Genomic DNA, 15354 nt, shown 5'->3' with positions numbered 1-15354 from the left:
CAAAAGCAGGTGCGATCGTCCTGTCCTACCTGTAATAATTCCCTAGTCACTTTGTACAAAAGAGTGGCTAAGTGAATGTACATATGAAAGGATAACTTGATTGTTTCCTGCGATGAATAAAAAAAAGATGGCTGATCCCTCTGTCATAGGAATCGGTATAACACGAAAGTCAAACGCGTCGTCCCAGAAGTAGTTGATTGTTTATAGTGCATTGGTACATGAGAGCTCGTACAATGTCTACTGTTGTTTGGCAGATATAGCAACGCTTGATGTGGATACACTCACGTTGACGCCTAGTAGCACATCTTCGTACCGACCACTAACGCCCATGATCATGATTTAACCCTTGCGGTAGCTGAAGTTCCTAACATATACGTGGACACCGCATATGATGAATCCCGCGCAAATATGGCATCATCAAGCACATAATAAAACGGGTACTCGATATGAACTCCTTCAAAGCGTCGTGAAACGCGAAGAGAAACGCTACGCGCGTCGTGTCTTCCCTCTAGCCTGGCCGTTATTCTCACAAGGCGAGCGGGGAACGCGGTGCGACAGCCAGGCGAGCGTCGGAGAGCTATTTTTCGATATGGATGGATGCCGCGAGCGAGGCTTTGGCGAAAGCCACCACCTCGCGGTGTGTTAAAGCGTTGACACTTCTATTGCAAACGCGCCGAGTGGGACGGTCGTGGCAACGGCGGGTGTTTTTTCCGGCCTGGTGGCACAAATGTAAACGCACCTTTATAAAGGGGGCGCTCATAGCATCCATCCATCCATCCATCCATCCAATAACACTGTGAGAGGAAAGTGTGAAAGATAAAAGGCGCGTTCATATAGCCTCCGCTATGTGTTTGGCGGTAGCTCAGTGGCCTAAACGCCCGCCATCCATCGTAGCGGACCGAGAGGTCATGAGTTCGACTCCTGTGACGGAAAGTTTTCGTAAATACGTCATGCAAGTCTTGGTGGACCCCGGCATAAAACACTTTCGTGTTAAAATGTATAAATGACAATTGAGAACAAATATTCTAAAACCAAGCACAACAATCGAAATGTAGCTTTTGCGCTGTAGGAATGTCCTTGAAGATTGCAACTAACTTTTTCACTATGCACACAAGTAATTTTCTCATGTTTACAAAAAACAAGCAACCAGTTGATAACGCGAAGCTGTGTGCCTGGAGGCGCGAGTACTCTATCGGCGCGTGTAGGCACGAGCACTCCGTCACAATCAGTAAAGTGACCCCGACGCATTAAAGCAACGGAGAGCCGACAACGCGAAATATAATTAAAAATATTTACCTTGGCTGTCTACGCAAGTAACAAGATCCCCTCAAGAAACTAAAGCTCTATCCAACACACATGCAACGTTTTTTTTTTTGCGTTGTTTTGCCAGTAAAGCTGCTCCTATAAATCGTGGACGTTCACCCTGCCATAAAATCATCTTCGTCGAGATCAACCCTGACTCCCAACCTTTCTCACAAAGTCAACTTTGTCATCTCACTATAAGTAAGTGATGCTTATTTTAAACTGAGTAAATGGATTTGTGACACTTCGCAGCTCAAACCACTCAGATGGATATACGCAGCACGAACATAGTTAATAAGCTAGCTAAATTGTACATCGGTTGTGCTTCTGAACTCAGCAGTTCATTTTTTTCTGTTTTGTTTATTGTTTTGTACTAGAAATATTCATAGAGAAAGTTACATTCCAAACAAATTTGCAAGGTTATTTGAGCAGACATTCATGCATCTCATTTGCACGAGCTGTGTTTATTAAACATGAGCAAGCAATAATGTCCCATGAACAATAAGACACGCCTCCATGCTTACTAAATGTTTTCAAAGAGTGTCCATGCAGACGACAACTTCGGCTACGGATGACCGTTAGTCAAGCTTTCTTATGTTTCTATAAAGAATCAATGTGTATTATTTTCTTTGGAGCAAATCACTTTTTTAATTCTGTTGAAAAGTAAACGCGCGTGATAATTTCTGGGCGGGCGCGGTCTAACATGGAAAGATCTTGGTAGTCACAGCATTTTATTAGAAGTAAAAAATGTATGTGCGCGCAGGACATAACCGAATAGAGAATACTGACACGACCTTACTGTAACTGTTTTTTCTATCGCCAAGATGCTTTAAAAGACAAGACTGTTAACAAGATATATTGCACTTCAACTGGGATGTTTTACACATGATCAGAATGTTTTTTTCTATCGCAGATACGCCATCGTGATGTTCCTCGTCATCGGTACCTTCTTGTGGGCCTGTCTGACGTTGGCGAATTCACGTACGATAGAACACAAGCTTCTTGTTAGGCCTTCACGAGGTGGTCAACATTTGCGATGAATGATCGATGAACAGCATCCGAGCAAAAAGGAAAAAAAAAACACAACCTGTGAGATTAACAATGCATGGGAAACGAAGCACAATCCACGCTCACTAAAAAAGAGAAAAAGAACGAAATTCGCTACGGCGATATGAAGGCGGAAACCTTAAGTTCCTCAGTGGATGCTGGCTTTGAAAAACGCAGTGTGCGGTACAGTAACCCACGTGACCTGATAAAAATAAAGTTATGCTTTTAACTTTCTATCCATGTGAAGGTGAAATTGCGCTGTGTCCTGTCTTGATCTGTCGCCGTCCGTGTGCTGCTTTGCGCTGCCGTTCAGAATTATGAACTCCTAGTGAGACCCATAACGATGTGGAATGAATCTGAGGCTGCACATGCATGGCAGGGCGATTGCCATAGGAGCGCCGGGAAACATGAGTACCACCTTTCTTCATGGCCCTACTGCGCTCCTGTTCTTGTGTACAGCGCGAAGATGACGCGCAGCTGAAGCGGTCATTTGCTTTCTTCATTATTTTACTCACGGGACGCCCCAATGACCAAGTTCTACTCCTGATGGCGAAGCTAGAGCGTCCTCCAAGTTTTTCCCCACTCTAAGGTGTGCAAATGCGCTACGCAGCACATTTGCACACATTTGCATGCTCTCGAATTGTGCCACACCTAAGAATATTCCTGTTTCATTAGAAATCCCGGATCCCTTGATATCAAGCACTTGGGTATGTCATCCTCAAATTGACGTATCTGCTTTGCATTTCAAACATGGGAACAATGTTTTTGTGCACAACTATTAGATTCTTATTATTTCGTTATTCAGAAGATCCTGAGTGTTCGCCCATCAACTGTTTACCAGGATGGAGAGGTGGATGCTTGATCAGCGCAAACAATTGTCAGTGCTTGTGTGGTAAGTAGGCGGTACATTTCTATAACATTGTTTTACAAAGTATACCTTACGACCTTACTGGCGCTGACTTTCTGTACCTTTGACGACGATCTTAAGTGTCCCTAATATTCCATTACGACACTAACACCACGGCCCCTGAATTATAGATTTTCTTTAAACGGTATTTATTGGGAAAGGAGATTTATGAAATCAAGAGTGGTAAGGTTGCTATAGAAGCTTTCCTCCTAACTGCCATTCCTACATTCGGTATATGAGATACAGACAGTGGAGGGTAAAAGAAGAGTCGGAATAATCGTGGCAGCGGTGCATTTAAAGACTAAGTATCTCCTGTAGGATTCAGTTTCTCAAGCATGTGCACCACGCACTCGCACAGTAGAAGCGTTAGCAAGATCCCTTTTCGGCCACAACGAAGTTAACGCTCTAAGACCCCAGTGCTTAAGCTTCGAGTACCGCCGTTGTCGTCCTCGCAAAACTCGGCAAATATGCTCCACAGGAAGCGGGTCTGTGCCAAGCAGCTCCGAGTATAGCATAGCTTAACATAGTATAGTATAGCACGGCACGATAGAGTATAGCGCGGGAGTGAGAAAGGGATGTGAGGGCGAGAAGAAATGATGTAAATGTGAGACAATGAGGAGGGGAGAGGGTAAATCATCGCATAGCCTTGCATAATATACTTTAGTAAGGAATTGGAAAGGCGAAGTAAGGGTGAGCAGGACTGATGTAAGAGTGAAGGTGAGGGAAGGGGGGAGGGGCAAGGAGAAGGATAGAGGATAAACCACATCATAGGCATACACAGTAGAGTGTAGCAAGTGGTGGGAAAGGGAAGTGACTGTTAGGATGGAAAGGATGAAAGAGGGCAATATAAAAAGAGATAAAGCAAGAATGAAAGATACAACAAAGAAGAAGAAAATGAAGAAGATGAAAAAATAAGTCAATCTCAATTCGCGAGGTGTTGGCGCTTGCTTGCCAGCTCTGCTGTTTACTCAGTTTGCACAGGCGTGGAACTGGTTTCATTTTTTTGTATTAGAATACTACGAGCAAAATACACAAATTATTTACATTATAAATCCGACCAGTATAGTACTTGAGCCCTTAGGTAAAATTTTTCCGATTTCCCCGGCCACTAGACAGAACATTGAGTAACTTGTGGTTGTCTTTGAGTTCGCATGAAACGAGAATAAGCTCCCGAAGAGACTAGAGAAGGTTTGTTGAATACAGCGTAAACATTACTATCGCCATTAGAGGAGAAGTGCGTCATACATTCCTAAATATTGATGCGTTCGCTTATTTCGCATCTATTGGCATTCGCCACAGGAATGCGAAGACGGTAGAATATCTAACTAAGAAAATACGCTGACATGTGCATCAAGTTTTCCTATCTGAACAGCGACTAGAATGATCACGCGGAAAATACGCATAAATGATCAGCATGCAGCTCATATAGACCCGTCTAAGCCCTTGTGGTTTACGAAAACTTATATTTTCTTGAATTCGAAACCTTGTGGCCGAAATGCTATGCACTTGAACTTATACACTCAACAAACGTTACTAAATGAGAGAATGAAAATATCATTGTCATGATCCTGCTATCTCGAATGCGAAAGGGGCAAGCAGAATTTTCGCATAAAGGAAGTCTATGAAATAAGTGTTCAGAAAGGACTTTCGCGTATATATTACAATCGTTCGGCCTTCATGCTTCATTGCGTATCAGGTACTGGGGGGTGACGCATCTCCGCTTTTTTTCTTGTCCCTCTTTATTTGCAGTCATAGATGGGTGTAATAGCTTGTGTGGCGTACCTTTGCAAATTGTATATTTTCTTTTTTGTTGCAGTGAAAAACCAGAATCCTTGCCAATTTATCGCTCAGAACTTCCAAAGCAGCTGCTCATCTAATCAGTTTATCGATTGCAACCCAGATGTATCTCCGTGCTTGTGTCGCTGCGGTAAGTTGGTTGAACATTAAACGTATACGATTCGATTTTTACAGGAACATGAAAAGTTCACTGAACCAGTCAGTGGTAATGTCGGTAGCATATGATAGGACAATTCAGAACGCTACAATTGAGCTTCAGTTCTGTCTGAAATTAAGGACAAAACTATGGGAAATACAGAATGCATTTAGAAGGCAGTCTCCTACTTGGCTTCTTCCCCACACTTTATGTAGCGGTTTGTGATGCGTCAAATTTTGTGTCGGATTTTGGACATAAATGAACCGAAAAAAATAAAACGTAATCGAAGTTAAGCAAATGAAGTGAAGGATATTCATTTCCGGTCTTAGGTTAACTTGTGGATAAACTTCCAGGTTTGCAATTCACTTCTGATATCTACCTCCGATATTTTACCTCAGAATACGACGCGGCATCCTTATGAAATACCAAAAAAACAAAAATAAAAGTAGAATTGTCCTCGCCTAATCTCATTCAACCACTGAGGAGCCTAAAACTATTTTAGATGCCGAATCATAGATGTTTCTTGTTAACCCATTTTACATATTAGCGAATATGCAGCGTTCCTAAACAGAACTGAGGTAAAAACAAAGCAAAATTATTCCTGAAATAATCAAGAAACACCCTAGAACAGACTAAATAAAAATCAAAGACTCACTTCGTTAGTGTTATGTACGCCAAATGTGAAGATAATTTGAAGATTTATGGGACATAGTAACGTCTAGTTGCTTTCTTTTTAGGCAACTAGGGTGAACAAAATATTTTCTCTAATAGCGCATAGGCAAGAGATGCACTACTGAAGCCTAGAAAAGCTCGCGCGACTGCAGTTAAATATGTCACTTTACAATAAGCACAAAAAACGCGACACGTCTGGTCGTTTTCAAACTGCGCAATTGCTATCGTTTCTTCAACGCATATTATTTATTCTCCAAGGAGGATGACGTCTTCGATCCCGTTCGATGGAGGGTGTGACTGAACACATATAAAAATGCCAGTGTGTAACGGAGAAGCCAAACGTGGATCTTAAAGCATACTGCTGCAATTATTTGTAACATTGTCATAATACCATTTCGACACAAAAGTGTGCATGATGTGCAGAGCCTGATATAATATTGGGGCATAAATACCATCGCGTATCTTGTCTTTGCAATATTGATTCCATATCTTGGGTCAGAGATTTGTGACGCAATTATGGAAATGAAAAGGCAAAACATATAAAGCCAAAGTTACCCTGAAGTCGGGGATTTGATGGTAACACGTGTGGTCGGGAAGTAACAAGATGGAATTAAAAGGACACTTACCGTGAAAACGAAGAGGAAAAAAGACGTTTCAGATCCCCTGATCGGGAGCCTTGTTCGCAGTCTATTGTAAACAAGGCTCCCGCGTCAGAGGAGCCCAAACGTTTTTTTCCGTATTCCTTGTCATGGGTGGTGTCTTTTTAATTCTACAAAGTTACTCTGCAGAATAATGGACACAATAGATTTGTGTATTTTAAATTCGCAATCGTTTCTATACAGACTCGACAAAAAAACTGTCCGTCCATCTGTCTGTCAATAAGACGAGAGCCGCTATAAAGAAGTAAACAATAGAAGACAAGTTTTCACTCAAGTGCTTGGCTTTGAACCCGCTCCCTCACCCTGAGAGAGTGTGTCTTGATCTCTACGCTATGCATCCATGCTTGCAAAATGCACATTAGAGGACCTACATGAATACGTCCTACTCGCACTACAGAACAAATGCCACAAAATAACACTCTATCTGAAGGTCTCGTTGAATTTCGTAAAAGTAGAATGAAAGCCCTCATCAGCAAAAGGTGTCAAGCTGACAGGGAAGACTGTACACATCAGAAAAATTCCAACTTCGCGAAATTTTGATGCCAAACATCCTTTTTGTGGTCGCGAAATGCGAATGTCATGGGACAGCGTCCCAGACGCTGTCCCATGGCATACGCAAGAGTGCTGGAGAGAAGATAAAACGCTCACACGTGCTACATAGATGAAAGACGCCATGTTGATGCCACTCGATAACGGCGTTCCAGGGACGGCTGCTATCTAAAGTAAAACGCATTGCTTACGCATCAGTTAGACAACTCCCAATGAAGATTCCGCGTGGAGTTCTTTCGCACCATGTTGAACACATCGTAATTAACCCCCATTTTGTGTCTCGTTTCAGCTCCCAAGCCGAACGCTGAATAAAGCAGGTGCCTTCAATCCAGGCTGTTCATCTTGCTCACTTCAGAAGACATTTAAGCCTCAATGTTATGCTACTGTAAGAAATAGCAAAATAAACATGCCGCACAAAAATTATTTTGTTCTTTATTTTGTCCCTGATAATAAAAACAGCCATTTTTTTTCAGAATTTACTATGAAGTTGATATCAGCAAATACTTGAACTTATTTTCGTATGTACGAGCCTTGCTCCTCGCTCCACTGAGCCCACTATTCATTTTTTTCACCCCTGAAGCTGAGGAAAAGTTATTCCTTTTGAAGTACACCAGGCACTCTATGAAAATGAGCTGAAATAAATAAGAAGACATTTCATTGGGCACGTATACAGTATCATAACAAGAGTCAAGCAGCACGTTTGACACAGCCATTAAAACACTATGTGTGTCTTACCTACTCTGGTGTTCTCAATTTTCGCATGTTGCTATCTGGTAAAGCTAATGCTTTCCCTACACGAGTAATCCAGCTATTGCGGTCTGTTCTTTGTACAGCTGTGATCGATCGTAATGTGAGCTCTTTGTTGCAAACATTATTGCAACCAAAGCATACCTTTCCTTAATAATAGTTTATTTGTTTTGTCGGCCATCTGATGATGGCATATCATATGTACTTTGTGAAATGTTTCGAACAAGCAGAAACACAAATAAATACTTCCTATGACGGTCACAGCAGCAGGGCTGAATTTGTACGAATTCTTCAACTTTCTCAAAGCCGAGGTGGAAAAACTTTTCCTTCCCTAAACTTTTGTCGAAATGAATAATTAACAAATACTCGTTAATTACCCATTTCATTATTAATTTGAGGGCAGTTTTCTGCGTGGAAAAGTTGTAGGACATGACAATTTATGGCATACCCTTTCTTGAATTCCAAAAATACACGTAATTCGAAATATTAATTGTCCAAATTCGAGTTCCCGATCCCGGCGATATCAAAACTGAGCGCACTGAGTGCACAGAAAATGCTACAGTTGCGCTCCGTGAGATCGGAAGCTCACGTGACGAAATATAAAAAAAGGCGCGTCGCAGCAGAATTTGGTCAAGGAAAACGGCAAGTCGTCCAAAATACCCATTTCGACCGGTTATCCTTTGCTTTTGGTGTGTAGTCCTTATCTGTTTCGTTCGCGCTTTTTTTACTGTACAGCGTAAAACAGGGCGGCAACCACTGCGGGGCGACTTCACGCAGACAAGCGCAATAGTTCTTAGCGCTTATTCAGAGATTGAAAAATAAACAGAGAAGCACTGCACATAAAACGCAAAGAATGAGCCATCTCTTTGGTGTGGGACGACTTGATTTTTAAATGCGAAGCATTTCTTAGCAAAACAAAGGTACTTTGGCCGCGTCTCCTTATCTTTTTGCGTCTCTTCGACCGCATCTAGATATCTAGCCGGCTTATTCCTGGCGCTCTCGTGGTTGTCTCTTTAACTTGATGGATACCGAAATTAGCATTGAAGGACGTGAGTGTATATATGACGAACACGATTCACTACTCATGACATGAATAACTGGACTTACCTGTCGCGTACGTCATGAAATACTTTCCACTAGTCACTTGCCACACATAGGGGCATGCCGCGGTGCGTGGTATAAGAGTACGCACCACAGGTGATTCACAGTCCATATCAAGCCAACTTTGAAAATCATCGCCACAGCGTGACGGAACCCGTGTCGAAGAAAAGACGGCGTCGTCGTTGGCGGCATTGGCCATGAGGGAATTAACCCGACGGAAGCAAGGAATAAAAATCTGGGCTCTAGCCGGGATCCAACCCAGGCAATTTGCATGTCAGTGAAGTATTCTCCCGCAAAGCCATAGCATGTGAAAGAAGTATAGATCGGCCTACCTGCCACTCCCTGGCCGAAGAAACTCACCACTTTGGTTCTACAGAGACAGCCGTAGTCTTAACTGTGATCAATAAGAACAGTCAGACGTGATATACGGATGATAGTTGCGAAAAATGGAGCGACCGAATCTCGGAAAAATTGCGACGCATGTTGTGTGCGCTCATCCTGTACCTTTGCTAAAGTGCGGAACGCTGTCTCTGGCAACAGTCAACAGACAAAGCAGTTGCTTGCAGTAAGCTTACTCGAGGGCGCTGCTTTTCTTTGCAGGTGGGAGCGTAGTCACGTGTTATTCTTTATATTTCACGGGCCTTCTTTATCAGCCGGAAAAAATCACAGCATATCCACGGAGTGAATGATGATGAGTGGGCGAAGCTGCGGAGGTTCATCGGTAAACCGTGAATCTTCCGTGAATTCTGCCCAGTACATCATCACCGACGTGAGATCGGGCGCGTTTATACTAAAGGTTCGATGAGTTATGACGACTTGCAGCTCACTTTAATTGTACATGTACGCTGTGAATTTTCATTGTTTAGAAAACCATTGCTTTAGAAAACATCTGGCGTCTTTCGTTAAGCAGCTGGCGTCTTTTCGTTTTGCTTTAGAAACATCTGGCGTTCTTTCGTTTTGCTTTTACAAAACATCTGGCGTCTTTCGTTGGTTTATTTCATCAATCAACGGCGTTTTGAACAAAATTTTTATTGTTTAATCACGCACAGGAGAAATCTCACCAGGCACTACCTTGGAGGTAAACAATGGCTGCTAATGGGAATGAGAGACAGAAGAAGTCGGCTTTTAGCTAACACTTACACTTCTACTTCTACTAACGTTTCCTACTAGAACATGCCAATGGCTGCTAATGGGGAATGAGAGACAGAAGAATTCGGCTTTTAGTTAACGCGCAAGCTGCGAATTTTTTATTGTTCAACAACGCACAGGAAAAATCTCCCACCGGCACCACCTTGGAGGTCAAAGCGTAAGACTGGTTACGCACTACGACTACTACGACTACGACTACGAGGGACGAACGGGTGCCGCCTTAAGGATCTTCGCCCCTAAAAAAAAATAAGCCCGCAATAAGTACATTCGTGCAAGTAGCGCAGTTAGTGTTTGAACATGCCTACATATGCCTGCTTGAACTGGTATAGCGCATTACGGGAAAGAAGAAACGGCCGAGCAGACCGACACAAGAGGACAGAGCGCTAACTTCCAACTGAGCTTTATTGTGAAAATGCATCAAATATGTAGACTTGCGCAAGCATAAAAAAAACCCCTAACGCAACGCCAAGATTAGGCACACCATCGCACCGTCACACGCCACAGATTCATAGACGGTTTCCTTGATTAAGGAAGGCCACTTCATGTTCAGATAAAGCCAACGAAGGGGCGCTGATACATCTGATCCCAGCTCTTGCTATACAATGCGCTTCAATAATCTCTCGAGTGATTTGTGACGGGCGCTTTCTTACTACTTCACATTGTTCAAACATAGGGGAGCATCCACAATCGCGGCAGTGAGTTCCAATGTGGCCCTGAAATGCTTTGTGAACATTATAATGGTGCTCTTTTAGCCTTTCATTAAGGCAGCGCCCCGTTTGGCCGATATACCTCTTATCACATGAGAGTGGTATCGAGTAAACCACCCCCACTTCACACGGCACAAACCGAGTTTTGTGCTTAGTTGAGCAAACAGTGGCGCGTGACTTGAGGGGATAATTAGGTCAGTACTTATAGAATCACAGGTATATTTGTGACCAATAATTAAGCCTCATTAACGAAAAAGTAGTAGTGGCTACTCCAGTTTACTCCAGTTTGCGTAGTGCCGTTCCTGTCTCTTTTTTTTAATCGTGCACCCTGGTAGTTCGGACACCCCGTATACCCACCCCGCCAGTGAAGATGAGATGCTCAGGCAGACAATGACATTGGGTAGGCAGCAGCAGTTTTAGGCAAAAATAAATAGGACACCGCACTGGCTTTTCTGTATGTCTAAATATTGTGACTTTGTACATGGCGCTGTTGCATACAGATGATTATGCGAAATCAACTCACTTATACTTTACGTTAAATCACGCCAATAAATTCAGTCGTGTCGCGATAGTGTTCGAGCCGCTTAAAACAAAGCTCACCCAAACATCGATGATCAACTAAGGCTGGTCGAGTGAGCCCAGAACGCGGCCTAAGCTCAATGCATCGTGGACTAAGGACCACTATGGTAAGCTTTCTTCTCCAATAAAGGGGTTTATTCTCACTCTCTATCTCTGTGGCAGCTGTATTGATAGGCAGCTGTTTAATAACGTATCCCTTCACATTTGTTCTTTCAATGTGAGAAGCCTCGCCAGATATATTTGTGCCTGAATAGGCCTGCTAGTAGCAAACACCGTGATATCACACTATCTTACCTGTAAATACGTATACCGACGCTGTACAAAACTGTAGATAACTTAATGTACGAAAGAAAACTTGTTTCGCCTTCATCATGCTATAAATAAAAAATATTAGTAAGGTTTGACAACAGACATTCTAAGACCAACCATAGCAACGAAAAAATACCGTTTGCGCTATTGCAAAATCCATAATCGAACCTAAATTTCTCACTGCAAGCGAACACGAGTTCGTCATGTTTGAAGGTAAAAAGCAATCGCACAGTTTGTAACGCGAGGCCGTCTGGCAGCCAACGTGTAGGCAACAACAGTTAATCGTAATCAGCAAAATATCTCTGACGCAATGAAGTAACGGAGAGCACGCAACGCGAAAAATAATGAAAAATATTTACCTAGGCACTCGGGCATGAGTAACAGGAGCCCTTTTCAAAACTGAAGCTGCACTCTGCACATGTGCAAGATTTTTCTGCTTTGTATCGCTTTATTTTAAAAGTCCTATATATACTGGACGTCAACCCTCTCATGAAATATTCTTCGTCGAGATCACCACTGACTCCAGGGCTTTCTCGCAAAGACAACTTTGCCTTATCAATATATGTAAGTGATGCTTATATTGAACTTATTAATCGAATTTGCGGTACTTCGTACCACAAACCACTTAAAGGCAAATTCCTAGCATGAAAATCGCTACTGAGCTACCTAAATTATATACATATTCCTTTAAGTCCCGAGTGTTTTGTAGGCCAGAAAAAAAATTTTGATTGGAATTTCTAGTTAAGAGGCCATTAAAAAGCACGCAAAAAAATTAAGGAAAAGATAAGGGCATGGGAGAACTATTTCCAGTATACTGGACACTGGGATTTATTTGTGGCACTTACGGGTACGCACATTCTGCTCTCTTTCTTGAAAGAATGTTGTTTTCGACCTTGTCAGAATTCTCAGCATGCTCCTGTTTCATGTTTTAATGGCTGGGCTTCGAGAGTGTCACGTGACGCTCCCTACTAGTTCTTTTTTTCTCTCCGTGTTTAGCACGATATGCGCCAATTGCATCTCAGTGTCCAGTGTACTGGACATAAATACTTCCTCGCATTTCGGGCAAACTTCTGATTACAAAGGCTACCTTATTACAACACTGTTATAAGAGGACAATACAGGGCTCGCATGATATAAATTATTTGAATTGCATGAAGATAGCTCCTAAAATAAGCTCGCATACTTGAGCACACCGAGCGCATGAGTTACATCGTGGTCGACACCACTACTCTGAGGCGCCCCCATAAGAAAATGCAACTGAGGGAATAACTACATCAAAAACGATATTTCTCGCCCCTTAGCGAAGCTGCAAAAGTGATTTCTGTTCTGATTATAGCTTTGTTTGCTTTCTTGCGTCGCTTTTTTTTAATGTCCACTACACTGGTCGCGGGGTCGGAAAGGGATATGCCATGTTTTTGCAACTAGGCAGGTATTATTTTGTCTGTTTTTTTATTGTTTTCTACTAGATTTAATAATAAAAAGAGTTAGATTTCTAAGTACATTTGCAAGTTTATTTTAGCACACATTTATAGACCTCATTTGCACGCGACTCATAATATGAAAGCTAAGGTGTGTTTATTAAATATGAGCAAGCTGTAATGTCACATGAACAATAGGATACAACTCAATTCTTACACAATGTTTTGAAATAGTGTCCACATGGAGGACACCCTAGGCTACGGACGACCGTTATTCAGGCTTCCATAAGAAATCACTGCGCATTATTTTCTGTGCTGCTACTGTCTCCCTTATTGCTGTTTAAAAACATATAATCTGATACGGCAATAGATGTGTTGTGAATAGACTTTAATAGAACAAAAGCTGAATTTGTGGAAAGGTGGTGAAATCGAACCGAATATTGGAGAGTGATACGATCTGGCAATTACAACTGTTTTCTGTCGTAAAATAGCTTTAAGAGGCTAAACTGTCAAGGAAATATATTTCGCTTCAACGGGGTTGTCTTACACGTGCTTCGAAATTCTTTTTCTTGCAGAAACGCCATGATCAAGTTCCTCGTCATTGTTACCCTCTTGTGTGCCTGCCTGGCGTTGGCAAATTCACGTACGATATTGTCGTTACTGATATTGTCGTCCTTTTATTATTTGGTTATCGAGACTAGTTTTAATTGTTGAGTCAGTATACAGTGGTTCGCATTAGCGATTAACGATCGGTTAGCAGCATCGGAGAGCAAATGAGAAACATATCCATTAGATATAAAATGAATGTTACGTGGGCAACAAAGCACAACATGCACTAACGAAAAAAGAGTAAAGCGAATGAAATGCGCTGTGGTGATATTAGGGCGAACGCCTTTAATGCGTAATCAGACGATGACCCTGAAAAGGGCAGCGCATTCTACAATAACCCGACGTTATGTTATCAAAATAAAACAATGAAGGATTCTTAGAACTTTCTAACAGTGAAGGTTGAAGCCTAGTTGAGCCCATGGCGATGTGGAATGACGCTCTGAGGCTGTGCATGCTTGGCAGATCCATCGCCACACGACCACTGCGGAGCATCAGTATCACCCTTGTTCACGACTCGAGTAATCTGCTGCTCACGTGAACGCCGCAAAGACGGAGTGGGCTAAATAGACGCGCAGCTGAAGCACTAACATCCTTTCTTCATTATTTCCTCAGGCAATACCGAAAGACGATGTGGACGAGTACGCACGTAGTTCCCACGCTCAATAATAATACCTCACTATCTGCTAACTAACACGCTCACTAGCACGCTCACTAACAAAAGCACGCTCACCGTTTTTAACGCATTTTCTCTACCATATTTTTGTACCCTACTATAGTCGTATACAACTTAAGAATTCCGGCGAGGTACCGCCCAGATGGCCGAAACGCGGCACCGATCGCCTCTGCGACTAAACTAAATAGCGCTTATGCACCCCGCAGTGTTCTCTGAAGGCGGGGTTACTGGCCGTCTGGCTCATGACCTTAGTCTGGAGTGCGCGCCCATTGCGACATGCTTGTGCGCATCCGCCTTTGAGGAGGACATGCTGCAGTCTCCTTAAGTTGTATCCGACTATAGAGGCATTTAATGCGTTCGCCCTAATGTCACACGGCCCTATCAAAGACTTGTTTAGTCTCTATTGGTTGTTGTATCTGCGTGCTGTATTTGCACAGGCTACGGTGTGTATTAACGCAACACAGTTGCACTGCCTATTCTCGAATTGTTCCACCGACATCAATGATTCCTGTTTTAGATGCGAAGCAGCTTTTGCGCTGGGCTTTGTCCGTAGTTTCATTGGCGACCGTCCGCTTTCTAAAACCTACCATAGCCATCTGTAACATATTGAGCGCTCGCGCCAAGGAGAAGTCTTCTTCGTCTTGTTCTTTGACCGCCTTTATGGTCATACGTGCAGAGCACTTAAAGGGCCCAGACTGTCGTATGCTGTCCTAGCTTGGCGTAACGCAGACAAAACCATGTGTGGTGGCACGCGCTAGCGCTTTCGGTCCCGTGGAAGGGGCTGGGCACGTGGGGCTGGGTAAGACGCTGTGGCCTCTCCCCCTTACACTCTCTACCATGTGATGGCGTTGGCGAACGAGATTCTGCAGACGCGCGACGCACCAACGCGTTGTATCCTTGTCAGAACGCGCTGGCACGCGCTAGCGCGTTCCAGCCTGTGTAAGGGGCTTTGTAACACGCTGTGGCCTCTCCTCCTTACCCTCTCTCAGCAAT

At 43.0% G+C, this 15354-nt stretch overlaps 1 long non-coding RNA gene across 1 annotated transcript; it reads left to right on the top strand.

The window, feature by feature from the left end:
* The first annotated feature begins 2200 nt into the window (after nucleotides 1-2200).
* LOC125756322 (uncharacterized) lies at nucleotides 2201-5177 on the top strand. Its single transcript, XR_007414366.1, has 3 exons — nucleotides 2201-2283; nucleotides 3155-3241; nucleotides 5073-5177. It is a non-coding gene; the product is annotated as an uncharacterized LOC125756322 (long non-coding RNA).
* The last annotated feature ends 10177 nt before the right edge of the window (nucleotides 5178-15354 follow it).

Source organism: Rhipicephalus sanguineus, chromosome 11 (assembly GCF_013339695.2).
Source record: "Rhipicephalus sanguineus isolate Rsan-2018 chromosome 11, BIME_Rsan_1.4, whole genome shotgun sequence".
NCBI classification, from domain to species: Eukaryota; Metazoa; Arthropoda; class Arachnida; order Ixodida; family Ixodidae; genus Rhipicephalus; species Rhipicephalus sanguineus.
This window is presented reverse-complemented; position numbering and strand designations above follow the sequence as displayed.